The sequence below is a fragment of the Aethalodelphis obliquidens genome, unplaced genomic scaffold, assembly GCF_003676395.1.
Source record: "Aethalodelphis obliquidens isolate GAN/ISIS:26980383/991018 unplaced genomic scaffold, ASM367639v1 scaffold51, whole genome shotgun sequence".
Classification (NCBI taxonomy): domain Eukaryota; kingdom Metazoa; phylum Chordata; class Mammalia; order Artiodactyla; family Delphinidae; genus Aethalodelphis; species Aethalodelphis obliquidens.
The window spans coordinates 7,292,208-7,302,800 of record NW_020837995.1 but is presented as its reverse complement, the minus strand read 5'-3'; the positions used below and the strand labels follow the sequence as shown (position 1 = coordinate 7,302,800).

General features: G+C 43.9%; 1 long non-coding RNA gene across 1 annotated transcript in view; it reads left to right on the top strand.

Moving 5' to 3' along the window:
* The first annotated feature begins 9,349 nt into the window (after positions 1-9,349).
* Positions 9,350-10,593, top strand: part of LOC113607992 (uncharacterized) — a 665,100-nt gene continuing 663,856 nt past the window's right edge. Inside the window, exon 1 of the long non-coding RNA XR_003428172.1 lies at positions 9,350-9,423. This is a non-coding gene — a long non-coding RNA (uncharacterized LOC113607992). The remainder of the gene's footprint in view (positions 9,424-10,593) is intronic.

Here is a 10,593-nt window from a genome sequence, read left to right as displayed (position 1 = left end):
GTATACAGAGGATTTAATGGATCTACAGATATTAATACTTAATATTAAAATTCAGTGACTTCATCAGGGTCACTGCATACAAGGGCAATATGCAAAAATTAGTTGCATTTCTATGTATCTTGAAATATGAAAAAATAGTTAAAGAGTATCAAAAACATTAAATACCTAAGAGTGAGTGTAAGAAAAGAGATGCAAAACCTCTAACCAGAGTATTTAAAAACCTACTGAGAGAAATTAAAGACCTAAGTAGATGGAGTTAAATTCTTTGCTCATGGGTTGAAAGACTCAGTCACATATGGCTTCCTTAGAGGTGAGAGGAAGAAGTAAATGTTTTTTAAAAAATAGACATGTGTAGGGAAAGATGTTACATGTTTCATCTGTACAATTTGAATAGCCCCAGTTCAGTGTGATATTTGTTGAGCACTTACTAAATGTTGGGTACTTGGAACTGAGAGATGGGTAAGATACAGTCCATACCCACCAAAACCTCAAGAAGCACATGTAGGTGTATAAGTACAGGGAGAGCAGCCATTTAACACAAATTCAACACTGTGTACAGTGGGATTAGTGAAGGAAAATAGAAAGTATACATCGCTATGGAAACACAGTAAGAGAACAGTGAATTTTACCAGAAGTTGAAGGGGTCCACAAGATAAGAAGATAATGATATTTGTTCTGGTTTTTAATAGGTGAATCCGAATTTTCCAAGTGGATTGTGTGTGTGTGTGTGTGTGTATGTGTGTGTGCGCGCGTGCGTGTATGCACACAAGTAGATGTTTGAATAGGAGAGGAGGGTTGGGAATTCCAGGCAGAGGCATTTGTGTAAAAATGGCGCAGCAGAGTGAAAATTTCTAGCTTGTTAGGGAATATATCTGTGTAACTAAGACATAAAGCTTGGAGTATTATAATGGCTTCAAATGACGTTGGAAAGGTGGGCTGGGATCCATTATGAAGGGCATCCAGCCCTGTTGATCAACTTCTGTATTCATGGGCTATCTTTCAAACTGGGAATTAGAATTACTAATGAATAAGTGTGAGTAACACTTACTCTAATATGTGTTTAACATGCAGGTTCCATGGCTCTACCTGCAAAAATCCTGATTTGGTAAATATGGAGGCTCGACTTGACCTCCAAAGCTCTTGGACGGTAGTTTGAGAGCTACCCTTGCAGGCAGTTTTCCAGGCAGGTGTTTTACAAATAACCCCTAACATGGGTGTGGAGAATGAATTAGAGTGAGGGTTGAGGGACAGCAGGGGGATCTGAGGCAAGAAGGAAAATGAGGAAATTGTTGCAGTGTCTCAAGTGAGAGATGACTTTAATGAATCGCTTCTCCTGTAATTCATATTTTCTTGTGTCGGTGGCTCCCTTTGTGGTGAGCACCCTGAGTGAGGGAAGCTAACCTTTTGGTGTTTTGTAGCCTCTGGCACCCAGCGTGATGCTTTATCATTCCACAGCTGGTGCTTTTGAGTGAATGAGGAATGTGGCCTACCAACCTCGGCAAAGTTTAGGGGGCATGTGTATATTATTTCTGGAATTTTCTTTTCCCATCATGGATCTGGTGACACCACCTTCCAGGTGCCAGTGCTCGCAGGACTCCCTGAGCCTTACCAGGCTTGCTTTTCTGCTAGCATTCTCCCCCAATGAAACTGGACAACCAATGAGGGCTTCCAGGGCACCAATACAGCAGTTGGTGCTGATGTAATTGTGTATTTTAATCAGCCTTCTGTTGGGCAGTGTGTCAAGATGCAATCACGATGAGAGATTGAATAAATCTGAGGGCTAAAATTCTGGTGACTGCTTTTCACTGATGTACCATCAGTGTGTCTAGCTTCATGCCTGGCACATAAGTATTCAAAGAATAGTTGAAGAATTCGTGATGAAACATATGAATGAATAAATTAATTTGAGGGCAGGCAAGCCTTTGAGCATCGCTGAGCATTCACCCAGGAAACCAGCAGAACGTCTGCTCTCAAGGCAGTGAGTGAGAGGATGAATTTCAAGCAGTGAAGCTACCAGCGCCCCCAGAGCAAGGGAGTGGAAAGAGCTCCCGTTAGCAAGGTAGATCTGAAATCCAGAGCAGAGGACATTCATTCTAGACTGTTCCCTGGACATACACACCCTCCAGGCTTTTGGAAATGACAACTTATATTTGAGGCTGGACATTGCTTAATTTATGGAGAGCTGTTGGGTTGGGTTTCAGATAGTTCCTAGGATTTTGGAGTGCAACATTTGTTCTTTGGACTTAAGGATGAAATAATGATGATATAATCCAGGGCAAATCTCGGCCTCTGGGAAGAGATATATGCATAGGATCCCTAAGTAAGTGCTGGAGTTGGTGTGCCGACTCTTGGCAAAGCTGGCTTGGCTCTGGTTTGGTCGATGGGCAGCCAGGGAGACCTGTGTAGGGTCTCTGCATACATGGACCCCAGCTTTCACAGGAGGGGCCTGAAACTCCCAGGGGCCTCTGCTGAGCATTCTCTGTGGTCAATTCAGGAAAGGGATTAAGTAAGAGTTTCTTCCTCTTCTCCCTGCTCCCCAATTTAGACATCGATATGGTAAAACGATCATTTGAAATGAAAACCCCTTAATGAATGTTTAACTTTCTCTGTTTTGCCACAAATTATTTTAACATTCCTTGGAGTCTCTACCCTCCTCCTTATTTTAAGAACTTTCACATTTTAATGTCAAAACAACTCCAGGAAGTAGGAACGGGTTGCACGTAGAGCCTGGCTCTGGGAAGCTAACCTCTTTTGCAGTCAGACTCCTGTGGTTGTGGCGTTGAGGGTCAGTTTTAATGCTCTGTGTCTTGCATCAGCATGGAGTTTGGTTTTCCATTTCAGAACCTATCTCCAGTTTCACGTACATTTAAAGTCACCCATCTTTGGTATTAGCTGACTCTCCCTTTGCTTTGCAACTTATTTATCTTCTCTCGATTCCTGCTTGTGATCCTGGGGATTTTTTTTTTTTTTTTTGGACAGATGTGAGCCCTGATTCTCCATCTGTAAAATGTAGACAATACTGCTACCTTCCTAGTGAACTTGCTATGAGAGTTACTTTAAATTAATACGTTGTTTGAAAGCACTTAGTCCAATACCTGGCACACCTCCGTCAGTCAGTAAAGTTGGCTGTCAACTTGGTTCATTCCTTCCTCATAGAGATGCTGAGCCAAACGCAATACTAAATATAGACAGTGACCGCTCTTTCATGAAGAAAAAAATCTGTAAGATTTTAATTGTGTTGTATTTATTTGCATAAATGTATGCATGTGTATGCGACTCTTTCCTCCATTAGACTGTATTCCTTCTGGACAAGATGGCATATTAAACCTAGCACCCATCATGGAGCCAACCACATGTTCACATTTTATAACCAGTATTGGGTTAAAAGCAGAAGTTCAGGAATCAGACCTGGTCTGTCGATTCCTTGGCAAGTTAACTCTCTGAGTGTAGATGCCCAATTTGTAAACTGGAGCCAATGATGCCTGCCTCACTGGATCAGTCTGAACATTAAGGCGGCAGTGGACGGCAATGATTAGTCAGGCACTTGGCCCTTGGGCTCTGTGCTAAATAAATTATATTGGCAGTTTATAACGATTAAGGAAGAAGTTGAGAGCATATCATTTTTTTTAAACCACTGTGCTTTTCTTGCCGCTGCATAACCACTTTATTTTCATTGATACGAGGAACCTGTCAGAGCCTTGTGTTATGGAAGGGAGCTCTTTCGTCCCAGGATAAGATCAGAGCCCTGAGGAACACACTGCATATATAGGATCTTAGGGGTCCCTGGTGTTGACCAGTGAAATGTCCACCACCAGCCTCCTACTTTAGGTGCAGCCATTTCCCAGGCAGCAGTCAGTACAGTCTTTTCAAAAGTTAATCTGATAATGCCACCTCACTGCTTTAAATCATTTAATGATGGGCCATTGTTCTTGGGATAGATAGAACTCCTCAAAGCCCCACATGTGTCCCTATACACCTTCCTCCTTCCTCTTAAATTACTCTTTCTTTTCCTCTCTCTCCGCTCCCAGTTCTCCATGCCCCAGGACTTTTGCACATGTTGTTCCCTCTGTTTAGAATGCTCTTCTATTCCCTCATTGATTTGCTAACTCCTACTCATCCTTCAGATCTTAGCCTTGACCTTGCTTCCTCAGGGAAGCCTCCCAGATGCATCTGAAATGGTCAGATTCCAGTATTGTAGGGTCTCCTTGCCTTGGATACTTATCTTTGTAATGGTCTTTACAGACACAGTTTTTATACGGTAGTTTTTTTTTGTTTGTTTGTTTGTTTTTTACGGTACGTGGGCCTCTCACTGTTGTGGCCTCTCCCGTTGCAGAGCATAGGCTCTGGACGCGCAGGCTCAGCGGCCGTGACTCATGGGCCTAGCCGCTCCGCTCCTGCATCAGCAGGCGGACTCTCAACCACTGCGCCATCAGGGAAGCCCTATACGGTAGTTTTTAACCCAGCTGAGATTTTAATATTTGTTTGTATGACTATCAGATTGCTGTCCTTCTTAGTCATTACGGCTGCTATAACAAAATATCACAGACCGGTTGCTTATAAACAACGAAAATGTATTGTGGAGGCTGGAAGTCCAAGGTCAGGGTGCTAGCATGGTTAGGTTCTAAAAAAGACTAGAAAGGGCCCGCTTTCTAGTCGAACACTTCTCACTGTGTCCTCACATGGTGGAAAGGGTAGGGGGCTCAGTGGGTTCTCTTTTATAAGAGCACTAATTCCGTCCGCAAAGGCTCTACCCTCATGACCTAATCATCTCCCGAAGTCCCCACCTACTAATACCATCACCTTTGGGGGTTAGTATTTCAATAGATGAATGTTGGGAGGATACATTCAGAGCACAGTACTGTGTATCTCCTGCATTGTACTATGGGATGCCTGGGTATTTCTATATTGCATATTATTGTATCAAAGACTCCTATCCAGCGGGCTGGCCCTGGTATGGCCCTGTCAGTTACTAAACTGCTATATGTGTACTGGCATGAGAACAGTTGCATACCACTAGACAAGTATCTGAGCCCTGAAGACCCTGAGTGTCCCTTCTGCCACCCAGCTGCTCTGGCCATTCACCTGGAAACTCTGGACCTCCCCACAGTCTGGTAACAAAAGAAGTAAATCCTGGCACAGAGGAGCCTTTCAAAAACCTGGACTCTGGCGGGCACGCATAGCATGCTTATGTTGTGTTCATTCTCGGCTATTTTGAATGACACTGTGTATTGTTCCCGGTAACCACAGAGCAGCTACATGCTAAGTGCTTGATAAACATTTATTCAGTTTTTTAAAACATCTTTATTGGAGTATAATTGCTTTACAGTGTTGTGTTAGTTTCTGCTGTATAACAAAGTGAATCAGCTATATGTATACCTGTATCCTCATATCCCCTCCCTCTTGTGTCTCGTCATACAGAGTGAGTAAGTCAGAAAGAGAAAAACAAATACTGCTATGCTAACACTTATATGGAATCTAAAAAAAGAAAAAAATGGTTCTGATGAACCTAGGGACAGGACAGGAATAAAGACACAGACGAAGATAAACATTTATTGAATGAAGTGGATGGTCATTGAAAAGAGACGCAGACATGGCTACAGAATGGGGCTCAGCTTGCCCTGCAGCTGTGGCTTGGGCTACCCAGCCTCACTCCTCTACTCCAAAGGGTCCTGGTGCTTCCCCACCAGAGGCCTTTCTTCTGTGTCCACCATCCCCATAATGGCTGGGTTTTGAGGCCTAGGATTCAAACCAGGAACTGCCACAACTGGGGAGGAGAGGAGATGAAAGAAGAATGACCCCAGGACAAGTTCAGATGGATGAGTTGACAGGGCTGAGGAGAAATGCCTCCTCCAGACAGCTCTGCCTTAAGCCAACCCTGTTATTTCCATATATAAAGTAATTAAATGTTGAGGCAGTTTAACCCATTTCTTTGTTTCTTGGGTCAGGAAGCAGGATAAACTCAGAGCCATAGCAGACCAGGGGACGTGGAGGAGAGGACAAAACGAAGTGCAGTGTTGGGCCTGTGTTGGAAAAGTGTGCTAATTATGAAGGTGAAGACAGAGGGCACGGAAGGAATTCAGGCTGTACCTCAAAGGAATCTCTATTTCACAATTCCATGGGGCCAAGTCCCTTTAGTTGAGCCCTGCTGGCCTGCCATGGCATCCGGGAATCCTACAGTGACAAGGCTGGCATCAAGGCAAGGGAGTGGCTGCCCCCAGCTCTCAGGACCTTACCTACGGTTGACCAACATGGGGAGAAGGGATTGGAAGACATAGGGATGTAGGAAAAGCTTTTGAAAGTCAAGCAACAGCATCCGTGCAAGGGAGTACGCCTCAGGTTAAAGCTTACTTGAATTTTATGCATTGATTTATTTATTATTTTCAGTGGGGATAAAAAGGTGGATAACTACCTTTCTTGCTCTCGAGGACTTTGTTTGAAAGGGAAGGTAAAAATGCACAGAAATAATAATATCAATGACAGTAGGGAAGAGTCAAGTGCCAAAGGCATTTAGAAAGAAGGGGTTACTTTTCTATAGGGGAAGACAATGCTTCATGGGGAAGGTACCATTTGGGGTTTGAAGCGTGTGTAAGACTTGGTCATAGTACAATGGAGAAGTGACTGTTGAAAGAGTTTAGCAAAGGAGTGATCTGACCAGAGCCGTGACAGTCATATGCTGGAGGTGTTCAGGGTGGAATGTGAGAGAAATGTAGGGCTATGGGAGACAATTCTGTTGGTTGGGGCCACAGCAACTGGAGGACTGGAAAGGCTTTGAAACATGACTCGGGAGCAGCCATAGAGAAAGAAGCAGTTAAAAGAGGAGTCTAGAGTCTAGGTGAAAGACTGCAAGGATAACAGCCATTATCATAAATCTGATGCCAAAGAAAGAAACAAAATAAGTAAAGAGGTAACACTGAGTTTGGTTGAGTTACTGTTGAGCTTAAGAAGAAAACTAGATGGAGGATGAAGACATCAAATGGACAGAGTGAAAGACTGATGCTGAGTGTGAAGGTCAGGACTGAGCTACAGATTTGGGGGTGAAATATATGAAGGTGAAAAGAAGCCACGGGCAATGATGAGGTCACCCAAGGATAGACTTTGGATAGAAACTGGAGATTCACAGTCCCAGCGGAAGTAGGCAGAGTGATCCAGGAATTCCCTGGGCACTGGTGGTTACTGACTCTGAATGCAGTGAGCCAGGTGAGATGAATTGAAAGAAGTAGGTTTACTGAAGGTGTGAAGGTTGACTCTTGGAATCTAGCCAGTGTCTAGTCCAAGTTTGTCAAGAACTTTTCCGGTTTTAGCATGAAAAGTCCAGGAAACCGCATCAGTCCCAGTGAACTGGGACAGTTGGTCGCCCTCTATATGTCAAACCTCACTGATTAGAACCCTTGCCATAAACTTCTGGCATATATAACTTTTCTTGCTTTTTTTTTTTTTTACCAAAGGATCAAACCTTTTCTGCTGAGGCAAATGTGCGTGAGAAAAGGAACCTTATCCACAGGCTAATCAGCAGCCCTACTGTGTGCAAAGGGTGAGGTTTTACTTGGATGAGGCTCATCACATTTGCTCCTGGAGGGCCAGTGTTCATACCTGAAATTAGTAAAACGGGCCCCAGCTTTGATGAAAAAATGGACAAAGCGTTCATGTTTGGATGTTTGCACCTATTAGCTTGTCACTATTAGGTGTTCTTCCTTGGTTGTGCATGTCACCTGCTCAGAATATGGGCCTTGGGAAAGGGTGACTGACAGAAGAAACACCAAGAAATGTCAGGTTTGATATGTATTCAAGGCTTCAACTTGAAACTGAAAACAGGTGGCCCTCAGTCCAAGCAGATGTGCTTAATCAAGTCCACCCCCTAAGTTAATGTAAATAAGCTGTCAACTCTCCTCGTTCTTCCAAGGGTAGTGGCTCTTAGGAAAACTCCTGTCGAAATCGTCTACAGAGATACACACTAGATGCTCTTGATATGTTCAGCTCCAAGCTAGGCTGTGTGGGAGAGCCAAAAGAAAAAAATAAGACAGAGCTCTTGTTCTAAGGGAATCAAAATTCAGTTGTGAAAGCGAGAGAGAGGCATGGACATATACACACTACCAAACGTAAGGTAGACAGCTAGTGGGAAGCAGCCGCATAGCCAGGGAGATCAGCTCGGTGCTTTGTGACCGCCTGGAGGGGTGGGATAGGGACGGTGGGAGGGAGGGAGACGCAAGCGGGAAGAGATATGGAAACATATGTATATGTGTAACTGATTCATTTTGTTGTGAAGCTGAAACTAACATTTATACATTTATACTTTTATACATTTTATACTTTTATACATTTATACTTTTATACATTTATAACATTTATACTATACATTTATGCTATTAAACTAACATTTATAGCAATTATACTCCAATAAAGATGTTAAAATGAAAAAAAAAAAATTCAGTTGTGAGATAGAGGCGAAAGCACCTGAATCAACTAGAGAAAAAGTCAAGGAAAATCTGAAAAACCTCCATGTTGTGAGGCATAAAAGTAGGTGCTCCAGGAATTTAGAAGACAGGGTGTGGGTGTGGGCAGGTGTAGCCCATGAAGGCTTCAAGGAGGAGGGCCCTTTTGCTGAGCCTTAGAGAAGAGAGAGAAAGCAGCGTCCGGGCAGAGTCACAGCATTGGTGAAGGCTCAAACCTCATTCTCTGGAGGGGCCCAGCTTCACCACTATCACTGTGCTTTTGCTTTATCTAACAACTGTGTTAGCTCCTATGCTAGGCAGGAGAACAGAAGGTTCAACTCGCTTCTCTCCCCTGCAGTCACTCCCAGACTGATAGCACCTCTAGTTTGTTTCTCACTCAATTTCCAAATTTTCAATCCAGCCATGTGCCATTGGGTAGACATTAGCGTCATGAGTTTTTGTGTTATATTAAAGATGATGAGAGCTGTGAATGTTTATCTTTGTTTCTTTTTTCTCTCTCGTATGTTTGCTGAGGCAGAGGAGTTGGAATAATTTCTCTAAAAATTGTTTACTTTTCCTACTATGCTCAAATGAGGCACAATAGACTTTACTCTTCGTCCTGTCAGTGTTTGGTCATTTTCTCAAATTACACAACAAGAAATACGGGATTCGGCTTGGCCCTCTGTAGCTAATGTTTCTTCGTGATCTGATGTTTAGGGAGGGACCCTCTCAGGCCCTTAGCTGGGCCAAATGGGCTTGAGTGGGTCACCGTAGGGCTTGCATTTAACAGCCTGCAAGGCAAAAGTGAAGAGCTCTGAGTGACTCACTCTGATTTCCTTGGGGGGGGCCCAGTTTACAACATTTTCTTGGTAAAGCAAACCTTTTTAGAACATGTCACAATCACTGCATACTTAATTTTTTGCAGAAAAAGGGAAATGCGATTGGACCTGTAGTTGATTGGAGGAGGGTTTGGAAACGGAATGGATATGCCAAGGTGAGTGGGAAGAGCCTGCTTGTGGGGTGGGTGGGGATGGAGATGGGGCTCTGAGGGAAAGTGGTAAGGCCAGGCAGCACCCCTCTTTCAAGGCAATGGAAAGAGGCAAGCTGAAGGCTCCCAGGCATTTTGCACGTAGTGATGAAATACCATCTACTCCTTGTGCGTGTCTTTGACTGAACTTGCACAGTTGTGGGGATGTGGCACAGTTCCTCCCTCAAGGCTGATGTCCCAACTTTTGTGTTGGTTTAGTTTGGCTGAGATGGAGAAATGTCCGAAGTGAGAGAACTCTGGAAGGTCTGGACTCGTGCTTGAAAACCACCAGGGCCGATTTCCCTCGTTTTGACTTTGCATATCCCGTCCCGTTCATGCTCAGCGCCTGTTGTGTAATGAATGTTTGCTGATCGAATGAATAACTGCATGGGACTCACTAAAGAACTGTTTCTTGAGGGAAAGGGGATGAATAACAGACTTGCCCTGTTCTTGACAGTCCTTACCATGAAAAGTCTCAGACATAAAAGTCAATCAAATCTTTCAGCCGTTTCAGCTGCCCGTCACCACCTTCCCCCTCACCCCCTCCTCAGTCTCCAGAGTTAAGTGTGGTTAGGTTAAGTGAGGATAACTTGCAATATCTCAAAGCAGAACAGAGTGGGTCTTTGATGTAAATGTTTTTGCTGAGCCGGCTTTTGGGTTTTTTTTTAGCGAGTCCAATGAGTGTAGCTATGGGCACAAAGGATGGGTTCAAGCTTCGCCTTCTGCGTCTGACTTCTGCACTGCTGCCTACCATGGGGGAAAGCATTAGGAGTTCACCGCCCTTTCAGTTTACTGCAGGAGCCGTCCTTCTGCTACATTATATTCCTGTCTAGAACTGCAGGAAAGAGAGGTTGGGACTTGAAAAGTTGCATATGCCTACGTGTCCTGGGTTATGTGATCGCTTTGTGGAAAGTCTTTTGCTGCTCTTAAAGTTTGTGAAAAATTCTGTTCTAATCACCCCAAGGTGACCAAGCCAAACAGTCGGTAAATTTCTGCCTGAGTCTCTTTGGAGGCTTATTATGGATGAAAGAGGCATGCCTCACACACTCATCGCTGCTGGACCTGGGTGGTAAGGTTTTCTTTAGCTTAAACACACACACACACACACACACACACACACACACACACACACACACA